General features: G+C 39.5%; 1 protein-coding gene and 1 non-coding gene across 5 annotated transcripts in view; one reads left to right on the top strand and one right to left on the bottom strand.

Annotated features, from left to right (window-relative positions):
- The window catches only part of TAFA1 (TAFA chemokine like family member 1), a 509,785-nt gene that overhangs the window by 246,086 nt on the left and 239,620 nt on the right, over positions 1–24,079 (top strand). The window lies entirely within an intron of this gene.
- LOC145717538 (small nucleolar RNA SNORA63) lies at positions 20,090–20,219 on the bottom strand. Its single transcript, XR_014140829.1, has one exon. It is a non-coding gene; the product is annotated as a small nucleolar RNA SNORA63 (small nucleolar RNA).

Genomic DNA, 24,079 nt, shown 5'->3' on the forward strand with positions numbered 1-24,079 from the left:
TACTAGCATGTGATAAATCTCTGCTAGACAATTGTCAGAAGTTATTAAGGCTTCTAGATGCTACTATGAATATGAACTGGCAAAGATAACTCAGTTCTGAAGGTTTTCATAGTCATGAACTCATTAGAAGTGCTGTAGTCCGTCACCACCGGCAGTCCAGACAATGCATTTTACTTGTTCTTTGTGTTGAAATTTTCTGACTCTGTGTAAGAGGTAAGAGGTGAGACATATTTTCAGAATCATTTTGTCACTCGCTTTCGTGACACCAGCTCCAAAAATAAGGTTCTAAAGTATTTGACAGCCATTACGTGGCCTTCTTATTCTGAGAAGATGCCCAAAGTTTTGGCTCCAAAAGATAATGTTCTAAAAAAGGACAGCCAGGTCAGGATGTAAGAAAATGAGAGGGGAGAGAGCACCATTTCAGTTTCAACAAGGAGAGGTATATTTTAAGGTGTTGCCTCAACGTTGACATTTTGAGGTTTCGCAGATCCAGACCGGAGACCAAAACTGCCTGGCCCCAGTGACTCACGCGCTGTGGGCGCTGAGAAGTGGAGGGGGGGTGGGTGGGCAGTTCAATTGTCAGCTCAATATTAGAGCCCCTGAGATATTTTCTTCCTGTGCTACTTGACCTCTCTTTGATGAGCATTATCACCATTTCCCCCCCCCCCCCCACTGGGAGAAAATACCGTGAAGGAAATAAAAGGTGAAAGGGATAGAAAGGAAAAGAATGAATGAATAGTGGGTAGAGGCCAGACTCCCTGACAGTGGGAGAAGAGAGAGAGTCAAATGAAGCCCTTTGGTTTTCTTCCAGAAACCTAAAAATACCCACCTCTTGCCTGGTGGACATTTCTCCTCTGTTTTCTTTATGCATATGCTGTAGGGGATGCTAATGGTGCTTAACTGCCTTGCTCCATGCACTTTCCTGCTGTTAGAAAGAAACCAGTCAGTTGGGTAATCATGATAATTAAAAAAGATGTAAACTTTGAGAGTGGCTGACACTAACTCATTACCCTAAGCTGTCTTGCCTGACTGCTCTAACATTAATTCTAATACCCCATTACATCAGGCATGTAAAAGTCTCCAGCTAATGTGAACATTTCTTCCTCCCTTGCTTTCCTCACCTTATGCTTTCCTCCCTCTTGCCTTCCCTCCCCCCCGCCTTTCTTCTTTTCTTCCACATTCATCAGGCTGACTCTCACTCTGCCAGCCTAAGGACCACACTCAGGTAGCCTGTTCCAAACCAGTCTATTGCAAATCTGAGTGTACATGTGCACTTGGGGGGCTAACTGAAATTCTGATTAAGTAAGTCTAGGGTGAGGCCTGGGATTGCACTTTTTAGCCATGTTCCTGGAGATGATTATGAGGAAGACTCCGGGATTACGCTTCGGGAAGTTTCAAGAGAGGGGTCCACTCCTTGCTAGTGCTGTTAGAGATAACTGATTTTTAACAAAGCCAAAGGCCCTGCTAGAACCTGTTGCTCAGGTCGTGATAGGGTAAAATAGTTCTCATGTCAACCCTGGGAAGTCTGAGGACTTATCCCAGTGCTGAAAGGCAGGCTTGGGGGGCGGGGGCGACCACATCCAAATGTATTCTTCCCCGCTGTTGTGATGAAGAAGTGAAGCGGCTCCTAGGTGTCTCAGTTCCAGCAGAAGTGGATTTGAATCTAGCCTCTATGGTTTTCTAAGGTAACCTCTCTAAGCCCCGGCTTAAAGTAAGGATGAAACTAATAATTGCCTAAATGTGTTTGTGGGTGACCTCAGTGAAGGCTTAGCAAGCATCAGAATACGGGAGTTTAGAAGTGTGACCCGTTAATATTTTGAGGTGATTCTTGTCACATTTGGTGTGTCTGTGTTCAGTAAGAAGATGAGAGAAAATTCCAAAATTTCTCACATTGTCTATACTTGGAGTTAGGAAACATTTAATGTGATCTTACATGCAAAGTTAGACAACTTTCAGGGTTTACACACATGTCTTGATGTTTTTAATGTAACACTGATTCCCCGGTCAGTACAATCATTTGGAACTTGATCCCTATAGGTATAAAGGATTTTTCAAGAGGAACAGATTATCTGTGGGCCGAGTATGAAAATAGAATCTGGAACTGCTAAAAGATCCAACCAAAAGTATCTTTCCACTTGGCCTGGAGCTTTTATCTTTAGTGTTGATCCCTTGGATGAAGGCTCTAGAGGAAAGGTCAAAGGTAACTATTTCCTGGGAGGTATGGTAGACCCACCTCCCAGCAGTTATGGGACATATTATGGATTCAATAGCAGAGGAAAGTCAACCCTCAATTCACAATTCATTAGGGAAGCACATGGGAGCCATGTGGCCTAGATGAGCTATTTAGAAAATGAGCTCAAAATGGTGAGAAAAGAACAGCATTTCTTGTCTTTATTGAAGGCTTCTTAAAAACATTGATTTCTGATCTATATTAATGAAGAGTCTGTTGAAAATAATAAAACCCCAAGCAAAACAACTTAAGCCCACCCTCTCCCCCCCCGCCCCAGAAAATGGAGGTGGAATCTTTCGGGTTGAATTACTGCACTTCACAAGGACACAGCTGGTTTGAGAGATGGCAGGATGCTGGGAATCAAACAGTGCCCTCCCCATCTCTTGGTGTTTCTTGCTTGCTTCTGGATTGGTTTCAGTCTCAGGAAAGATCTTGCCGTGGGTAGCAAGGATGGCCACTAGCCACTCCAGGTCTACTTTTTACCAGGGCATAAAATTCCAAGGAAACACAGAACTCCTGCTTCCCAAGAAGATCCATGGAAGTCCTGAAATCGAGTTTTATAGGCGTAGCTTTGTCACACACTGGTCCAGGAACCGATTATGCAGTCCTAGGAATGGAACTGTGTCCTTCCAATTGGTCAAGCCTGGACCATGCACACTGCATCCCTGAGAATTCACATGAATTGTGGGCAGGAGAAAAAGCTGATTTCTAAGAACCAAAAAGGAATAAAGGTGATCTATTCCTTTAAAGAACTTGGAAAAGAGATGGAGAGTCTAAGCCTTTGCATGAAAGAAGATGAGCATTCCCTGGTGTCTGTCAGAAACAAGGTATTTTTTGCAAATACTTGACAGTTTCCAAAGGGTTAAGAGTTCAGAAGTTGGGAGTGGGGGATTATACCTACTTGTATTTTGCCCCTTAGCAGATTTTACTCTCACACACACTGTGTGTGTGTGTGTGTGTGTAAACGTATACAATGATGCAATGAGCTTATTTACCTCAGAAATGGGGATGTGATGCCAGCCAGAGGGTTTTACTCAAATGATTGAGATGTGGCTAAGTGATTTTCAAGTATAGAGCTATTTGCACTCCGTAACTAAAAGTAGATGCTCAGGGGAAAATTCTCTTTCCCCGATCCTATTGACTTATGGAGATGTATGAGGAGATCCAAGCTCTGAGCAGAGTGAAATATGGCTTTGTATTGCATTTGCTTTCTGCCAAAGATAAAAATCACTTTACATGAAAAGAGGCTTATTCTCACCAGGTGATAAGCTGCTTTTTTGTAACAAAGCACAAGCACTCTGGAAAACCTTATCAGCGCCCACGGGCTGCTGGAGTGCCCTTCAAGGAGGGAGGGACTAGAGGGCTTAACACCGTCTACTTGGCACCAATATGCCCTCAGATTGTTCTCTGGCTTAGGGACCTGCTATGCTTGCAAAGCCTCAGCTTCCTCATCTCTTCAGTGACTAGGATAAAGTAACCTAAAGTGTGGGGAGTTATGAGGACAAAATAAGATTAAACCGGTCATGGGGTGCCTGGGTGGCTCAGTCAGTAAAGCGTCTGCCTTGGGCTCCCAGAGTCCTGGGATGGAGCCCAGTGTCGGGCTCCCTGCTCAGAGGAGAGGCTGTTTCTCCCTCTCCCTCTGCCCTTCCTCCCCCTGCCGCCCGACTAGCATGCTCTCTCTCAAATAAATAAATAAAATCTTAAAAAAAAAAAAAAACCTGTGAAACATATAACACAGGACTTGGCATATTATAAGGATACAAACAACTGGTGATGGGTGAGTTTGTGACTCTTTGGGGTATGAGAATGCAGTAAATTGAATATAATAATTCCATGCAAGGCAGGCAAATGTTACCTTCATTCTATTTTTTGAGAAACTGGATTAAAAAACAGACTACATGTTAGGTTAAGAGAATAAGCAGGGGTTTTTTCCTGACACGGTAACTCATCTGTTTGGGGTACAGGTTTCTCATCTATGAAATAAAAGATTCCAAGTACAGTCTTTAGGACCCTCTTAGACTTTAAAACTCAGAGATTCTCAGTAAAAAAAAAAATGTCGGTAGCTTTAGTTTTTGTGTACTTTAAGAACACGGTGAATGTTTTTGAAGTGGAGCTAAACCTTACATCAGGCTAAGCAGTGATTTGGTAGTGGCTGAAACTGCTAAAATATTAAAATTGCATTTCCTCCTCCTACAGTTGGATATGCATTGGGTTGGGAGGTCAGAGCTTTGGATTCAAGTCACATTCATGCTTTTGTCCTACAAGGATGGATGGACTAAGTGCCTGCTCTGTCCCTTGCTCTGTGCTCAGTACAGGGGTTATATTTTAATTGGGGGGAGGGGGTAAAAATAGGTGACAAGAGATAATAGCAAATTATACTACATGTTATGAAGGAAAGAAAGAGAGCAAGAGGAACAGAAATATTGCTAATAGGGGCAGCCTCATTTTCCTATAGCAAGGCTTCTAAAAGGAGATGAGACCTAGGCTAAGGTACAGAGTAAAAAGAATCCAACCACACAAAGGAGAGAAAAAGAAGGGCATTCCGAGCAGAGGGCAAAGCAAGTGCAAAGGCCCTGGGTTAAGTAAGGTCTGGATATCTTTGAAGAACTGAACAAGTATGTGTGAAGCAAGGTGAGTCAGGGAGAGAAAGTAATATGTGATCACAGAAAGGAAGGAGTCAGGTCATATGAGATCTTGTAGGGTTGACAAGAGCTTGCATTGTTTGTTTTTTGTGCATTGAGGCACTGTTGTTCCAAGGGACTAGAATGATCTAAGTTATCATTTAAAACCGCTCTTGCTACAGTAGGGAAAGAGATTGGAGGGTTTAAGAGTAGATGCAGGCAGTTAGAATGCTGTGAGAGAAATCCAGGGAAGAGACAATGAGGGGCTAAACTAGAGGGGGCGGGGAATGGGGATTATGACAGTATCATGTACAGGAAGAAATGTTTCAGCCTTTAGTGTCTGCGTAACTTGTTTGCGTTGCTTTCCATCTCTGGAACTCAGTTTCACTATAACAAGGGCATGCAGAATGCAATCTCTTAGGATTCTCCCAGATCAACATTTTATTCTGGTTTATAAATATCTCTAAGCCAGATGAACCCTTCCATCAAATCTGTTTGGCTTAGGTCAGATGCAGTAATTTGCTCTGACCAGCTTCCCAGATATTCCCCAAGGCAAAGATGTGGGAATATTGATGTACCGAAGAATAAGAAATTAGTGTAGATCTTATTGAGAACTGTGGGGGTTGGCTGGCCTTGAGCAGTGTTATTTTCTTTCTTTTACAGTTGAAATGGCTTCAGAATGGCCCACTCAGGTGCACAAATGAATTTCCAATTCCAAATTCAGGCTATAAATTTCATAAGTCCAGATTACAGATTAATTACGTTTCAGTCCATGGTATTTAGAACGATGGTTTTCATGGAGAAGTGCAAAAGATTGAAAAGAGCCATGATACAAGTTTTATTAAACAAGGAATTAGAAAGAGTAAATTCTCCAAACCTCCCCTCAACGTTTTTTTTCTTTTGGTGTTCAGATAAAAATGGTAAATTAATAGAACAAAACAGGGTGGGATGCCAATACATTCAAGAAAAGCCAAAGTTCATTTCTGCTTGCAGATTCAAATGCTGCCGGCAGATCAATGTGAGCTTCACCGTGTGCTTTGCAAAAATCGTTCTGCAACTAATATCCTCAAGGACAAGACCCAGCCTGCTTTGACTGCTCCAGGAGTTTGTCTGGATTGCTGTGGGAGGCAGTGTTTTGTACTAGGGAGACTTTGGGGGACTCTCTAGTTACGCCACCCATAAATCACATCATCACGGTCCTCACAAAAGTAGAGAGGGTTTTAACATTTGCATTTCTCCCCACATAAAACTGTGTGCTGTGTATGTCACCAGCCTTAGTCAGAAGTTTGATTACATGCTTCTGCTTCAACTTAATGAGATGACGACCATGTGTGTGTGCTCGCTTTCTCTTTTTCTCTTTCTCTCTTGCTGAGTTCGATTCTCTGGAAGTGATTCTGTTAGCAAAGGGCTTTTTTTTACACTTTTGTTAGTGTTGTTGTAGAATTAATATTTAGTCCACATGTAATTTGTAGAAACACAGTAGAAGTGGGTCCATAAAATTAGTATTTCTTGAAAAAAGCAGACAAGGAGTTATTAAATATTAATATTTTAAAACATTTAATATTTTAGGGACACCTGGGTGGCTCAGTTGGTTAAGTGGCTGCCTTCGGCTCAGGTCACGATCCCAGGGTCCTGGGCGTTCTGCATCAGGCTCCTTGCTCAGCAGGGGGAGCCTGCTTCTCCCTCCCCATGTTGCTCCCCCTGCTTGTGCTCTCTCTCTCTCTGACCAATAAATAAATAAATAAAATCTTTTTTAAAAATCTAAAAAAAAATTTTTTTAAATAAATAAAACATTTAATATTTTAAAATATTTAAAAATATCTATTAAATATTTTATTTCTTCAAAACCAGTTTTAGGATGCAGGATGGAATAAGTTAATCAATCTTTATTTGTTGAGCACATACCATAAGGAAGGAATTATGGCAGGTCCTGGGATGGCAGCAGCAACTCAGGAGCCAAGGGTCCTGCCTTCGGGGGGCTCACCATCAAGAAAGAAGGCAGGCCACAGGAAGCCAGTAATTCAAATGTAGTAAGTGGGGAGAAACACGGAGGGCAACCTTGGTGGATAGTGGAAGAAGTCATGCTTACTGCTCAAGAATGAATAGCTATTACCCAGGAGGAGGTGGGAAGAATTTTAGGCAGAGAAAAGAGAGTCCAAAAGCTGCAAGACAGCCTGCTCTTTTTTTTTTTTCAATTTATTTATTCGAGTATATTTGGCACACAATGTTACATGAGTTTCAGGTGTACAACAGAGTGATTGACCATCTCTATTGTCTATGCTCTGCTCCCCACAAGTGTAGTTACCATCAGTCACCAGAAGATTCTATTACAGTATCATTTGACTCTATTCCCTGTGCTGTGCCTTTTATTCCAGTGGGAGGCAGCATGTTCTGATGAAGGAGCAGAGCAAGACCAGTGTGGCTAGAAAGGAGAAAGAGGGAATGCAGGAGGGTCTCAAGTAAGACCACCCATGTCCTCAGATGTTAAATCATCTGAGGTCTTCAAGAATCGGGGGACATTTTTCCAAAAGTCATAAAAAGTCCCTGTTGGAGAGACAAACCCTACATAAGTAAGCAGGACACTGTCAGAGGAAGAATATGAAACAGGGCAATGAGACACAGAAAGCTTAGAGGAGACAGTAGCTGGGCTAATCAGGGATGTCTCTATGAGGAGGTGACATTGGAACAAAGACCTGAATGGCAAAAAAATCGCAGAGAAGAAATATGAAAAAGGATATTTGTCCAGCAGAAGAGTTAACAGTGCAAAGACCAGGAAGCAAGACTGTGCTATTGGTTTAATGAATAGATAGAAGGAAATGTTTAACTAGAATTTAGACCTGAGTCCGGATTAATTTCACTGCTCCCCAGGGCCATCACCTGTCTGGGCTTCCTGCTTCTTGAGGTGTGGAGGCGTTTTCTCTTCCACTAGACTGTAAACAACTGGACGTAGGGACTGTGTCTACTCAGTGCCGGGGGACAATGACTAGGACTGATTAGGCACTCAGGAAAAATTTGTTTCACAAAAGAATCTCTAAGATAAAGGGGCCATATATCTAGTATTAAAATTCTAAGACTAGAAAGAAACAGTTCAAGTGTTGGAAATCAGCCAATCTAATAACCCAATTTTTAAGAATCTAGAAGTCAAAGCAATCAATAGCTTGTATAGGGTAGATACAATCCAAGTAACAAGATAGGGGAAAAAAATAAGGCAAATAGGGTTTCTGAACCTCAGTACTATTAACATTTTGGACTGAACAGTTCTGTGCATTGCTTAGCAACATTGCTAGCCCCCGTTCACTAGATACTGGTAGCATCCGTTCCATGGTGACAAACCAGCCTGTCTCTATGTATTGCTGTATGGCCTGGTTAAGACCACTGACGTAAAGGTCTCAATGCCATGACACTTGCTAAGATGCTGGGGAAGTTGTACCACCCAGAGGAGTTACAGTTGATTTGTGTGCAAAGATTTCTTGAGAGGTATAAATGTGTCCCCTGAATTGAAATACTGGAAATCATACATGTATTCTTAGCAGCAGCTAAACAAAGATGCTTAATTTTTTATTATTTTTTTATGATGAGTGTTCAGACATCCATCACTGTAAAAGACACCACTTTCAAAATTTTTCTTTATAAATATGTAATATAATTGTAGAATAAGCCTCCTTTATCATTCTGATGGGGGATCAGACTAATACTCATCTTTTTATTGAGTTTTATCAGGATTTTATTCTATTTTTTAAGTAGTTTGGGAGGGAGGGAGAGAGGACGAAAAGGGTTGATTTACAACGTGTTGTAATCTATGGAATAACACAGTGCCACTTTATCATTAAGTTGTACCATACAGTTTTCCTGTACAGTTTTAATTTTTAAAAAGAGCTTTTTTTCCAATCTTAAATATTCAGAGAATATAGGCAAGTATAAAAAAGAAAATTAAAATCATCTATAATCCCACAATCTAGGGGCAACTATGTATATTACTCTTTAATAGATTCATTTATTCTTTCATTAAATTATGTGCCAGACACTGTGCTAAGGCTAGAGATTCATGGTGGACCAGATGTACAAGGTACCTCTTTAGGGGAAGCCTATTTGCATATGTATTATTATGTATATTCTCCCTCTACGCAGACCAGATGTACCTGGACACCTGGCTTTGGCCAGGAACTGTTTGGCTTTAAGTGACAGAAACCTGAAAAATATTAAATTAATTAAATTAATAACTTTATCTTATTTGTATAAGAAGTTTGAAAGAGAACCACTCTGGGCCCATCCAGTGAGTCCACACTTCCACTGGGAACTAGACTCCTTTGGTTTTCCATTGTGCTATTGCTAAGCATGGATCCATCGGTCCAAAGCTTACAAAACAGCTGCCTCCTTATTCAGCTATTCATCTGGGTTTTGAAGTGGGAGAAGAGAAAAAAAGCCCAAGGAAGGGCCATATGAATCTGATCCTATAAACAAGCTCTCTTAGAACTTCAGAATTTTCCCAGGGACTCCTCTTTATATCCCTTGGCTAGAACTGTGTCACATGGATCAAGATGCAAAAGGTGAAAAGAATCATACAAAATTGTACAAAGTTAAAAGTGATACATGTCTTTCCAAAAGTAGATGTTTTCTTTCCCCAAGGTAAGCATTAACTGTTTAGAATTAGACTTCCATAAGCATGCTTATGTATATACAAAGAGAGTCACACACATTAAGTCTGTTTTTTCTTCCCACTAAAAGGGTATGGTAGACATTTTCCTCTTCTCCACAATCTATCATTGGCAACCTTCCAACCTTCCAGATCGGTGTGTTTAGACTTAAGCCATTTAGAAATAATAACTGTACCATAGTCTATATGGTGAACATATCACAATGATTAAACTGTCCCATCTTAGTAGACAGACTTTCTCCCAATTGTTAATAAAGTCACAGTGTATATCTTGGTACTATATCCATACACAAATGGATGACTTCTTTTGTACATAAGCTTTCTAGAAATAGAATTACTGGGTCAATATGTATGAAACATTTTTAAACATTCTAATATTTACTATCAAGTTGCCTTCCAAAAGACCATAATCATACTCCTACCAACAATATATGAAAGTTTCCTTTTCCACATTTGCATCAACAATGGATATTATCAATATTATTAATGCTTTCTAACTGCATAGGCAATAATGTATCGCTGGATGGATTTAGTTTGAAACTTTTTATTATAAAGCATTTCACATATACTTGAAAGTAGAATGAATGGTAAAATAAACTCTCGTTGCCCATCATCCAGCTTTAACAGTTACCAGTATATGGCCACACTTGTTTTATCTGTGTAGGGTTTAATCCTTTTCTTGTTTTTCCTGGCATTTCCCTCCCCTAACTTTTTATTTTTTGCTTGTTCATCTTTTAGTTCTTATCCTAGTACCAATTTTGATTTCTTCAAAGTCTTGTGTATTTGGTCTTAAAGCATCATATCCATGAGTCAAGTTTTCTATCTATAGCAGAGATAATAAATATGTGGCATGAATCTCATTACTTGTCCCCTTCTGTACCTTGGTAGATATTATTAATTGAGCAATACATCTTTTGCAGTAAGCCCAGGTGTATCCTTACAACTCTTTAGCAATATGCTTTAGATCAGTGGTTCTCAAATTTTAGTATGCATAGCATTACCTGAAGAGTTTGTTAAAAACAAAAACAAAACAAAACAAAAAATCACATTCTTAGATCCCTCCTCCATAAATTTTAATTCAGTAGATTTGGGGTGGCACCTAAGAGTCTGCATTTCTCATAACCTGCTAGGTGATGCTGATGGTGCTGGTCTATATATGACACTTGTACATTTTTCTAGACCAAGCGCTTCCATTGCTGTGCACATGAATCACTGGAGCTCACGTTCAAATGCAGATTTTTATTTAGTAGGTCTGCTGCATAGCCTGAGATTCAGCTTTTCTAACAGGCTTCCAGATGTCCCTGGTCCATGGACCACATTTTCAGTATGTAGATCTTCAATGGCCATGCTGCCAGAGACGGCTTATGAAGTGAATCAGTGGGTCTATGCCTGACCTAGCAATAAGGGCTTTTTTTTTTTTTTTAAGATTTTATTTATTTATTTGAGAAAGAGAATGAGAGAGAGAGAGAGCATGAGAGGGGGGAGGATCAGAGGGAGAAGAAGACTCCCTGCCAAGCAGGGAGCCCGATGCGGGACTCGGTCCCGGGACTCCAGGATCATGACCTGAGCCGAAGGCAGTCGCCTAACCGACTGAGCCACCCAGGCGCCCCAATAAGGGCTTTTTTGATCTCAAAGAGACCTAAGTATCACTACATACCCTAAGCCCAGACTGGCTGCAAAATAATCAACTGGTAAACTTTTATTTAAATTTAGATTCCAGGTCCCTCCAGTGAGAAATTGATCCACTGAGTTTGGACAGGGGTCTGGGAATTAAGTGTTCAGACAACTCTTTTGTCAATTTGGGGGCACAGGTAAGTTTTGGAGCCACTACTTTGCATGCCATAGATGACACACGGGCGTTCTTTCTTGGATTCATCTGGTCCCTTTCCAAACCATCCATCTTGTCAAGACACATGTAGTTGCATTGACCTTTTATATGATGGTGCTGCATGCTGTGGGCCATGCAGAAATGAATCAGGAGTTGAATCAGAGATGATCCTATCTCTCTAGATCTGAAATCCTGGTGAAAGATGCAGATATAATAACACATAATCCCTATAGGAAGTCAGAGAAGGAAAAGATTGCTTTTCTTTCTCTGTTTACTCCTTTTTAGAAGTTAAATTTAAACGTTTACTCAATAGGAAACTTCCCTTTCAAGAAGAAATCTCACAAAAGCATAAAAATGCCAAGGTGATGGTTTTCCACATAACATATAAGTCATAATATGGGTTTTGCATATGGATTGTAGTGCCGATTATTAGCTAGGTTTATAACACAACATGTTCATTACACAGCATATATGACAGTAGGAAATGAACACCACCTAGAGAACCATAACTTGGTTCATTCTTTGACTTTGGGGGAATTTCAATTTGTAGCCTTAATGATATACAACTGTAGTTTCTGCATTTTAAGTAATGTGCCAATTTCAGTCTTGTTTTCTGAAATTCTCATTCTATATGGCTTTCTATACAGGGTGTAAAAGTTACAAAACGCTAATAATAATAATGTAAGTGATATGTTTACCATCTGCTGGATGGTGCTATTCACTGTCATTAAGATTCTGAAAGAACCACTTGAGAAAACGGAATAATGAAGAGGAAAAAGAACTGTAATCAAGCATAAAAGCACTTTTCGAAGAGGGAACGGAGACATCTATCAGCAGTGACCTTTCTAACACTGATGTTGGGCCAGGACTGTAATTGTCCATCATTCTTTTCAATGGTCAATACTCTGCTCACCACAGCTCATTCTTTCGATACCATCGATCCCTTTAACAACCTTGGCTGGCAATCACTCTTTATAAGTTACGAAGTTAGTGGCGTTCTTTCTGTCCCGTTTTGTGGTTCACAGTTAGACAGTCTCAACATTCTGTGTGTTGATGAATGCAGCCGGTTAAGTGAATTAGGGAATTCCACAGGTGGTAAAGAGTGGTTTTTAGGCAGGACATTGTACTGATTAAAAGGATGCGTGGATATAAACTGGCAGCCTCCCATCATTGCTAGAGAACCCGACCTCCACTTTTAAAGGAGTTGGCCGTGCAGGTTCTCTGGATTTGGTCATCTCTCCCCCTGCAGGATGGTTAGAAATATTTCAATGCTGCTGTGGAACTTATTTCTTATTCTTTTGGAGTATTCTTAAGGAATAAGAAAGTCATACAGTTTCTAATAAAATATTTCATAAGATGTTAGCATTTTCCAGTTTATATACATTGTCCCCTTCAATTCTTACAACAGGTCTGTATGATAGGCATGATAAATGTTTTATTTGAGGTTTTACAGATGAGTAAATTGAGTCTTGGGAAGGTTAAAGACAAGAATGGTCACAACCTGGCCACCTTATGCATTACGAAGCAACTTAAAGTGGCACAAAAAGAAATGATGTTAGGACATTAAAACCTTCATTTTCTGACTCTGTACTTTTCCTTTATATCATTTTGCCCTTGATGTTATCTTTATACCATATTAAGATTTGATTTTTTGTGTTTTTTAAATAAAAAAATGCTGAAAATATGCTGTGACATCAAGCCCTAGAATCAGTTATTTATGATGTTTTGACTGGGGGAGGCACCAGTTTCCATATTAACCATTCTAATGGAGCATTTAACTGCAGCTCTGAAAAGAAAACCGGGAGAATGCAATTATATTTAATTCTATTTATTTGCAGCACAGTAGTGATATAGGTGAATTGCAACCAACTTAGAGTTCATATTCATATTTTTTAATCATTTGGGCCATTGTTCACACACAATCTGTCATCAGCTTGAAAATTCAATTAAAGATGTGGAGACCTTTTATTTGATGTAATGGTTCTGTTGGAGCAGATGAATTTGAATTTTTTTTTCCTTCTATGAGAAGGTTTTACTCGGGATACTAAAAAGAGGGGACGCATCTGCGGCACCATTATTCTACCTGATTGATTTCCATTAGAATAAATCATCAATCCTTCTGGTCCACCCAAGTGGGTGAATTCACTTTGCTCTTATTCCTGATGGTGATGATCATGGACAGGTACTGAGAACTTACTGTGAGTCAGATACCATTCTGAATACTGTGTGTATACTTGTGCATAATCCTCCCAACAACCTTGTTGGGTAGTTCCAGTTATTATCCCCATTTTACAAATGAGGAAACTGAGAATCAGGCTAGTTCTGTGACTTTCCCAAGTTGGCACAGCAGGTAAATGGTAGAACTGGAATTCATTCACTGGTTCTCCAGTTCCAGCACCCATCCTCTTAGAGATCAGTTTATGCTGCCTTTCCTGGTATTATAAAGTAAAGCTGTGGACATCTCGGTGTTCTTACTGAAGAAATCTCTTCTGACCTTGGTGTCCTGTGTGAACTTAAGATCCTATGTCTGACATTACTTGGATTCCTTCTCACCAAAATCATTCTAACCACTCCTTTATGGGTCAGGATAATGAAAACTATTTCAAGGGCATGCCCAATGTGTTGGCTACCTCTTTAAGGCTAAAGATAGCTGTTTCTTAATAACATAAGATGACAGGTTATGCCCATCTTTCCTACTTACTTTCTAATTGTCTTTGCCTCACATTTAACACTTGCTAGGTACTAAGCACTCTTAGCATGTTATGTATATTAACTGATTCAATCTTCAGCACAGCCTTATGAAGTAGACATGACTATATCCTTATTTTACAACTGAGGAGACTGACTTAGAAAGTTGAATTAGGTTGTCCCAGCTCTAACAGGGGGTTCAAAATAAAGCTGGGATTTAACTTAAGAAATCTGACTCGATTCTCTCTTCTTTAGCTTATCCTCAAGGGATTCATTCATGTTTGCCCATTTAAAGTCCATCTTGGAGTACCACTGTCACAAGAATTGGTGGCGCACTTTATAAAGCTAGAGCTTTGGTTTTTTTAATTATTTATTTTTATTTTTTCTTCTTTTGAGGTATCACTGACATACAAGACTGTGTAAGTTTGTACAGTGTGTTGGTTTGACACATTTATTATACTGCATGATCACTTCTTTTTTATGTTGAGAAAGGTTAGGATGTAGTATCTCAGCAACTTTGAAGTTTCTAATACAATATTGTTGATTATAATCACTATGTTGTGCATTAGATCTCCAGAACTCATTTATCTACTAGTTGCAAGTTTGTACTCTTAAATATCTCTCCAATTCCCCCACCTCCCAGCCCCTGGTAATTATTATTCTACTCTCTGTTTTTGCAAGTTCAGGGTTTTTTTTAGATTCCACATATAAGTGATATTATACAGTGTTTGTCTTTCTCTGTCTGATTTTTCCCAACATCATGCCTTCAAGGTCCATCCATGTTGTTGTATGTGGCAGTTGCCTCTCTTTCTCTTGCTCCCTCCCTCTCTTCTTGAGCAGTATACTTTTAAATATAAATCAGATCATGTTACTGACAAACCCAAAACCATTCAGCAGTTCCTTTCACTTTAGGGAAAATATAAAGCTAGAGGTTCTCAGTGTCCTATTAGGCTATAGATGTGTCACAAAACAAACAAACAAAAGCTCTAATAGCATTTCAAAGAGTCATTTGTGAATGATTCATTTCTTAATTCAAAAGTGAGAACTTTCAACCTTCTCTAAGTCATGACATTTTAACGACTTGGATTCTGATGTGTTCTCTTGAGGGTGAGAGAATGGAGTATAGTTAGAGCAAACTCATGGAATGACAACCGGGTACATATACAGGGAGCATAGCCTGCTCCCCGGAAAGCACCATCTGATAGGATCACAGCAGCATGAAGGCTGGAAAGAGCTGTCCTAAAGCATTTCATCTTTGAAGAGGAGAATTGTTGGCCTTCATTCTCTAATGAGCGAAGTATTTGCCCAGTATACACAATTTCATGGACAAGCTTCCCCACCTTTTCTTTCACTGAGTCAGTCTGAAGTATATCAGATTCCAGGTTAATTGATTTTGGGTCTACTGTGTCTAAGCCACAGATCAGCTAGTTCGTGGAAAGAGCCTTCGACTTTGAGCTTGAAAGTAGATGAATGGGTTCAGTTTGTTGTGTGGTATATACTAGAGCTTTGGGCATATACATGTCAAATTTCTCTGAACCTTAGTTATACTCATAATCCATAGGAATAAAAAAAGTCATACTGTATACACATTTTACCTTTTGTTTGACTTTAGAAGATAACCTTCTTCCTTACAGCTGTGATTCCACTATATTATAAAATTCTCAGGATAGCAGACAGATGTAATTTATTTTATGATCACAGAGGAGTAATACTCAAATGAGCAAACTCTGCACATAAGCAGGAACACTTGAGACTGTTCTGCCATTTACAACTAATGCAAAAGGTCAGAGAGCCCTGAATCTATATATATCTTTTGTTCTTTCTTTTATGTTTTCTAACATACTGATTCTCAAGCTTTAGTATACATAAGTATCACTATTTAGGGTTACAGACACCAAGCCACGTTGTCCTACTTTGTGGGAAATGCAAAGGATTTTTATCATAATTTATGCATACTTTTAATATTATCTCTAAATTTAATAAAATCTCCATCCTCCTTGTAATATAAAACTCCGTGGCATTACTATATTCCTGGGTGCATTCTGGCCCCGGTATTTACAGTGAAAGCTTCTAAATGCTTCTGAGCCTCAGTTTCATTTTCAGTAAAATGGAGTAACAAACCCACCTTGATCTTTTTTTGTGATGACTGAATTAGTCAAGACTATATCTACATTAAAGGTGTTGCATAATACCTGACACATTGTAGGTACTTGACCAGTGTTACTTTCCTTCCCAGCTCACTCCTCCCTACCGCTATTTTACGCCATAAGGCAGGAATGAGTGTTCTTTCCTGAGTTAAAGGGCATGCAGCTTTTTTCATTTGCCACTAACTTGCTTTTATACATTGTATCGCTGCACAATTTGCAAAATACTCATTTATTAGTTGAATCCTCTTGGATGAATGGTTGTGCATTTTCACATATCTTTTTAGGTAAATACTGTAAGTTAGGGGTGCCTGGGTGACTCAGTCGTTAAGTATCTGCCTTCGGCTCAGGTCATGATCCCAGGGTCCTGGGATCGAGCCCCGCATCGGGCTCCCTGCTCGGCGGGAAGCCTGCTTCTCCCTCTCCCATTCCCCCTCCTTGTGTTCCCTCTCTCACTGTGTCTCTCTCTGTCAAATAAATAAAATCTTTAAAAAAATACTATAAGTTAAAGGATGGATACATCAACTATAACCAGAAGCCAAGACTGAGATTTCCTTAGGAGAACACCTGTTGCTCCATGTGATGTTATTTGAAACTGGCCAGGTTGACATTAAGCTTTTGATATTGAGTCTTTATAGATGCCCACATCCACCAAAGAATTTTAAAGGGGAAGAATTTGATGAGATTTGAGTCTTTCTATGTTTTTCAGCCCACCAACCTTAATTATACTTTACTGATGTCAGAAGACACTTGAAAGAGTGTGTTCCTACTAAACACTTATAAAAGTTATTGGATTATTAATTTTTTCAGCACTTTGGAATTAAAAATAAATGCTAGCACTGTACATTCATCAATCCCTGCACCAAAATTTTCAGAATGGTCAAAACTTTAAAAAATGATAATATTAAGTGTTGTGAGGATGTGTAATAAATGGAACTTTCATATTTTGCTGGTGAGAATGTCAAATAGTAAACCCCTTTAGAAAACCAGCAATCATTAACAAAACCTATGCCTCTTCTGTGACCCAGCCTATGTTCATAAGATATGGATGTCTATGTCTTCAAAAAGACATGCACGTTTTTAGTATCTTATTTACAATAACTGATACTGAAAACTATCCAAATGTCTATCAACAGGAGAATGGGTAATCATGATATGTTCATATGATAGAAGACTAAACAGCAATAAAAAATAAATTACAAATACATTCAAAAGCATGGGTGAAACTCAAAAACGTTAGGATTTATGAAAGTGAGGTACAAAATAGTCCATAATGTATAAATTCATTAACATGAAGTACAAGGACCAGTGAAACCAATCTATGCTGATGGCAGTCAAAATAGTGTTGAATTCTGGAGGTAGTGATAACTGGAAAGGGGCACAAGGAAAGGTTCTGGGGGATAAACATGTTCTAACTTGATGGTGCCATTATTTGACACATATGTGTGTGTGTATACAAATTAATGAGTATGTGCTTTAAAGATTTGTAGATCTTGTTATATTTCCCTTATGCATCAAAAGCTCCAAATAACCTATATATTGTCTTAGAAGAGATTTATTAATATATTACAGGGAATGAGTGATTTTATGTAAAACTTTCTGAATACTCCATTTCTTCAACAAATATGTGACATGAAAAAAGGGGGTAAGAGGTAACTATTGCAGATTTAAAAGTATTGAGTAGACTTATCAGTCAAATGCAATTTATGTGGATTTTGTTTGGGTCCTGTTTGTTTTTTAACTGAAGATATTTTTTTGAGTCATTGGGGGAAAACTGAACAGGAGTTGATTGTTAAATATTAAGGGTTTATATCATTTAGTGGGGTGGGGTAATGGTATCATGACTCAAGATAAAATGATTGGCATTAAATATGTCACCTGGTAAAGAGCAAACAGTTATGAAATAAGAATAACGCCCAAATGTTGTATTTTAGGAAACAAAGTCCACTTTTATGACTTAGGTGACTAAAACAAGTAGTATAAAAATAATAAAAAAGTGTCAGGATGGGATGAGGGCTGAGTTAATGAGTCTGTTTTTTGAACCACAACTTGATGTACCAATGAGAGGAGATCACCAGCTCTGTGGGCCAAGAGCTCACCACTGAGGTCTGAACCGGAGAGGAAGATTTAAGGATCTCCAGTCCTTCCATTTGCAGCTCTTGGTTTGAAAGAAATCAGATAAAGAGAATATTTTGAGGAAACCAACAAGCTGGCAGAAGCTGAAGACCCTTAATATGCAAAGAATAGACAAAGGGAATGGATAGACTAGAGCAGGCTAACAAGGATGAAGGAGGGTGACCCGGGAGGGGGGAAAAAAAAAAGCAGAAAGCCCAGGAAATTGAGGAATTGCTAAAAGCATCTTCTGAATTTCATTCAACAACTATTTTCAGAGCACCTCCTACCTATCTAGCCACTGGAATTGAACCGTTGAGAGGTCATTGCTGACACTTTCCTGGGGCTGTCCCAGGACAGACACCAGGTTGTAGTAATCAAGACCCTGAGTATTACCTCTTACCAGAAGGGTAGGTAGGAGAGAAAGAAGAGTAATCCCTTGAAGAAAATTTGAAGCACTGTCTACCCCTTGTGCTGATAGACCAGGAGGACGCCATCTTCCTGGGAGAGCCAGGCACCCCACACTTCTAACAGCACCATCCTCCATGCTCTGCAGTTGGAAAAGAGGCTCATGGCATTTCAAGCAGGGAAATTCAGCAGTGGCAGTGTCCCGCAGTCAACCCCACTGCAAATAAAAATGCCAGGAAATAGCCATTTCTCTGGCCTAGACTTAAAAGTGACCTGCTTTCATATTTCCTTGGGCTCCGCATGCGCAAGTGGAGACCCTACGTGCCACGTCTCAGCCCACAGTTAATTTACTTTCCTTTTATTTTTCCTGATTCCTTGAAATATCACCTTCCTGAAAACCCGTGTGCATAATGGAAAAGCTGACATCAGCCAGAGTGGAGTGTAGCAGCCCAAATGAGGCTCCTGTTATTGCCCTATTACACAGGGAACAGCCTTCTCCTTGCCCTTCATTCATCACCTGCAAACTATGAAAAGCTAATCGAGCTGCTTTGTTTTAATGGCAGCTGTTCCACCCTGACCTGCACTGGTCTCCCACTCGGCTCCAGGAGCAAACAGATGAGTTCCATTTGGAGTTGAAGTTATTGCGCATGAAAGTCACAGTTAGGGCCAACAAGATTTTTTCTTTGCCTTCATGGGATGGAGAGCATGGCTCACCATTCTCTTTCCCTTGAAGTGCAGAACAGGACACCTGGCTAATGGGTGAGAACTGTGAGACCATCTTACCACACTTTTCAGACTGAAGGACCTCAGCTTTGCATTGTCCCTCCTGCTAAAGGCTTTAAAGATCCCTCCTGATGTTCCCATGTGCATTTTAAGTGTGTTAAATATCTGTCTGAGGAAATGATTTCAATAGAGGACACTTCCTAGCTTGTGTCACATACTCTATACACTTCCAATGTGGACTATTTATTATCCCTCCCTCCACCACGCCCCTGAAGTGAGGCCCATTTGTGAAATCTAATTATGCCTACGTATTTCTTTTTTAGATCTTTTAATGGGCACATTTCTCATGTCTGTAAGATTTTTGTTTGGTAGTGGGTTTTGTCTGGTTTTGTTTGGGCAGGGGGGGTATTTTCCTGAGAGCCTCAGAGCGATTAGAGTCCTTTGATTCCTTTATTTATTTATTTTTAAAGATTTTATTTATTTATTTGACAGAGAGAGACACAGCGAGAGAGGGAATACAAGCAGGGGGAGTGGGAGAGGGAGAAGTAGACTCCCCGCTGAGCAGGGAGCCCGATGTGGGGCTCGATCCCAGGACCCTGAGATCATGACCTGAGCCGAAGGCAGACACTTAATGACTGAGCCACCCAGGCGCCCCTCAAGTCAGTGTTTTACTTGGTAAACATGTCTGAGACCATGCATCCCTGGCTGCTAAGCACCATGGTGGACAGGGCTAGAAAGGTAACAGCTTTATTTTGAGCAGGGGGCAAAGACAAGGCAGCACTTACAGCTACATTGTAACTAGATCCTGCATCTCCTTTATTTTTTTAAACACAAACTTTCAGGGGACACTGCGGGAGACAATGTAGACTCCCTTTTGTGAAGCCCTGTCCTTGGGTTCTGAAAGCTTTTGCTCTCATTTCCCATTACTTTTCTCTCTGGTCATGGATGATCTACCTTCTCCTTGCAGGGCTGAGAGTTCATGGCTGCTTCTAATTCAGAATTAGCAGATAGAGAAAAATATGCTCCTTGAGGTGATAATTCTCCTGCATTTGCCGCTGCTCACCTGTCACAGTGTAAAACAGAGTGTGGCTCTGGGCCCACATGTGATGCCTGACATTGCCACAGGCACAAAAAGAACATTTACTTTTTTTTTTTTTTAAGATTTTATTTATTTATTTGAGAGAGAATGAGAGACAGCACGAGAGGGAAGCGGGTCAGAGGGAGAAGCAGACCCCCTGCTGAGCAGGGAGCCCGATGTGGGACTCGATCCCGGGACTCCAGGATCATGACCTGAGCCGAAGGCAGTCGCTTAACCAACTGAGCCACCCAGGCGCCCCAGAACATTTACTTTTTTAAGCAGCTTTGCTAAGATGGAGCTATCCTTGGGCTTGTATTTGTGTTGAATCTAAAGGAGTTGGTGAAAGCAGAAATGAGGCAAATAAAATGCAGATCGGCTCTGGGAAACTTCCATTTTGTCGGCTCAGCTTACTGGAGAATTGGCCCATGGAAGATTATGTCGCCATTTGCACCGCGTTAGTGTGGCTGTTTGTCAAGTGAGACTAGAATTCTTTGTATTTGTATTCTTATCTAGTTCCCGTTTCTAACGATGTCTCTTCTCATTTCTCATCCAGGCATTTTTCCCTCTCTGCTCTCAATGCTAATATCTCCCCGTCCTGTTTTTCAAATTAAATATCGTACTTAAAATATTAATACCGCTTGCTCTTTGATGCTTTGTTTATTCGTCTTATGCAAAACGCAACAGTGAGCCCTCCATCTGTATTAAATGCTACTGTATGGGCAGACACAATGACTTATTAATGACTGTTCCATGATATGGAGAGCAAGGGCTTTATATGATCATGCAATTCTTATTCAGAATGTTCCACCGGTACTACCCTGTAGGGAAAAAAATGAAATGTGTCTGCCTTTTCAAAGGAAAAATGACTTGCCTTGTGAAGACCACGGTAGAGATAACGAAGCATTTAAACTAGGCCAAGTTACTTGCGTCCCCAAGGAAGTCAGCTCATATCTTAAAGTATTTGGGTGTGTAAATTTTTGTAACATTTATTGAAATGGAAACCACATACCATAAACATATAGCTCAATGAATTATCACTAAGTATATATAAGTACATAGCCACTGCTGGGGTCACAAAATAGTGTATTTTTAAGATGTTGTGTTCATGTCTCTAGCCCATATTCTTTGGGTTGCTTCCACTTTTTGTATGATCTATAGCTCTTGTTTATATACATTCTTTGTAAGGGCTAGATATGAATTCTCTGTGTACTGTATGTGCTAATAAAAGCCCACTCTGTAAGCTGAATTTTCATTGTTTTATTGGTATCTTTTGATGAATAGAAGTTCTTAATTTTATTGTGACCCAATTTATCAAGATTTTCTGCTGTGGCTAATGTCTTTTTGTAGACTATTTTAAAAATGTCTCCCTATCCCAAAGTCATAGTCTCCACATGAAGGTAGTCTACACTTTCACTTCCCAGAAGATTTACTGCTTGTCCTTCATAGTCAGATCTAGATTCACCCCCAAATTTAGTTTGGGTGTTAGCATGAGAACCATGGGAAACCACTAGAATATCCTTAGAAGAGGGCTGGCATGGCTAGTTTATATTGAATAAGGACCTTTTTGGCTGCTGTAGGGAAGATGGAGAAGAGTGGAAGAGGGGAGAGTATTTTGAATATTCTACCTCAATAGTTCAGATAGTAATGATGATGGCTTGGATGTAGGTGGTAACAGTGAATGTGGAGAGGAGTGGTCAGATCTGAGATATGTTTCAGAGGTGAGCCTTCAAGTTTCACAGGTGGTGATGAGAAAAAAAGACAAATTAAAGATGCCTTGCTGGTTCTCAACTTGAGCTACTGGGTGAGTGACGGTATTACTGATTTTGATTGTGCAGACAAAAAAAAAAGAAGAAGAAGAAAAGATTTGTAGGGCAAATAAAGTGAAAAAAATAGGTTTTATTCAGGTTAAGTTTGAGATGATTCATCTGAGTAGAAATGAATGAATGAATGAATGCATGCATGCATGAACCAGTAGACTTGTACCTGATAAGCAAGCAAGTCAGTGGTAGGATTAGAACACCCAGGTGTTTCAACCCTATGTTTAGGACTTTTCTCCTAACATAACCCAGAGAAAATTCCATTGAACTTCTTACAAAGTATTATGGGAAAACAAAGTAAGATCTTCTAGTCAAGTAATTTTGGATAGTTTTTATACTAACTCTCTTGATGACTTATTACACGCATTACTTAAATCTTGGGGAAATTCTGCAAGAAAACAATACTACTTTGACTTTACTTAACCTCGTATTTCTCCAATTTATTTTTTCTACAAAAGTGTTTTTTGAGGAAGACCTGTTAATATTCCTCAAAACTAGTATTAGTATTCTGTGAAACAATCTTCAGGAAAAGTTATTCATCAGTCCATTATCGTATGAACACACGTACACACTGGAGACTTACTGCAACACTCAAAAAATAAGCAACCAGTCAACATGATGCTTGATCAAATTTGTCTATTTCTGCAATCTTATGCAAGTGGTAAAATGTCTTTTAACTGCCCTTTGTGAAGGGCAGTTCCCCTGTGTCATAATAATTGAAAATTAAGAAGTTACAGAGTCATAATTAAATTGTCCCCTTTGAACCTTTGTTGATTGAAGTTGCATATTAACCACATCCCATTCAGGCATCAGTAGCAGGAAATATTCTGAACACCAACTGCTACAAGATAACATAACAAGCTTTGACAGCTTCCTAATTACCTGACTACCCAGTAGTTAAAAACACTTAAATACTGTAGCAATTCTCCTCTTTGCACATAAGTCAAAAGGTATATCTAATTTACTTTTTAATTGATATCTATATTGCTGCTTTTAAAAGAATATACACTCCCCGGTATGTTCAACTATTAATTTGTAACCTTTGATCTGCATGTGAGAAATAATTATAAAAGAGAAATTACTCGTTATCAAGCACATGGATGTCAAGCATAGATAAATCTCAAACTGCAACCCAAAATGAATTGAACCATTTTTTTAAACACTCTCCTTTTTTTCCTGAAGCTCTAACTCACTTTCAATTTAATTTCAATTTCAATTATGTGTTGTATTTCACCATGAGCTTTATTTTTCTCACCTGTAGAATGGGGAAAATAATGGTTTTAGGGTCGTCGTGAACATCAAATTCAAGGGATGCATGTAAAAGGATTAGAGCAGAATCTGGCCCCAGTACAATGTTCAAGGAATGTTAGCTCTGTCCATCTCAGTTCTAAAGACTTTTGGATTTGACAAGATGGGTTCCACATATATTTGTTCAATTGAAATAACATTAAACTCACATTGAAGTTTCCCTTATTACTTTAGTAGACTAAGAGGTATTTAGAACCAGAGTCATACACCGTAAGATACTATCTCATCTTAGACACAATTGGCAATGTAATTATGAACAATTAATGGACCTAAAGACATCTTCGAGAGCAATGTTATAGCTTCCACGTACACAGTAGTCTTTACCTGCCTAGTGCTGTGCTAAGCCCTTTATAGGCATGATCTCAGTTATCTCCATAGTAGCCCTATCAGGTGGGAAGTATTTTAAGTCCCATTTTACAAGAAAACCAAAATTAGGCCCAGAGACTCTAAGACCAAAGAGCTAGTAAG

This window comes from Leptonychotes weddellii, chromosome 1 (genome assembly GCF_054177405.1).
Source record: "Leptonychotes weddellii isolate Sample4059 chromosome 1, ASM5417740v2, whole genome shotgun sequence".
Classification (NCBI taxonomy): domain Eukaryota; kingdom Metazoa; phylum Chordata; class Mammalia; order Carnivora; family Phocidae; genus Leptonychotes; species Leptonychotes weddellii.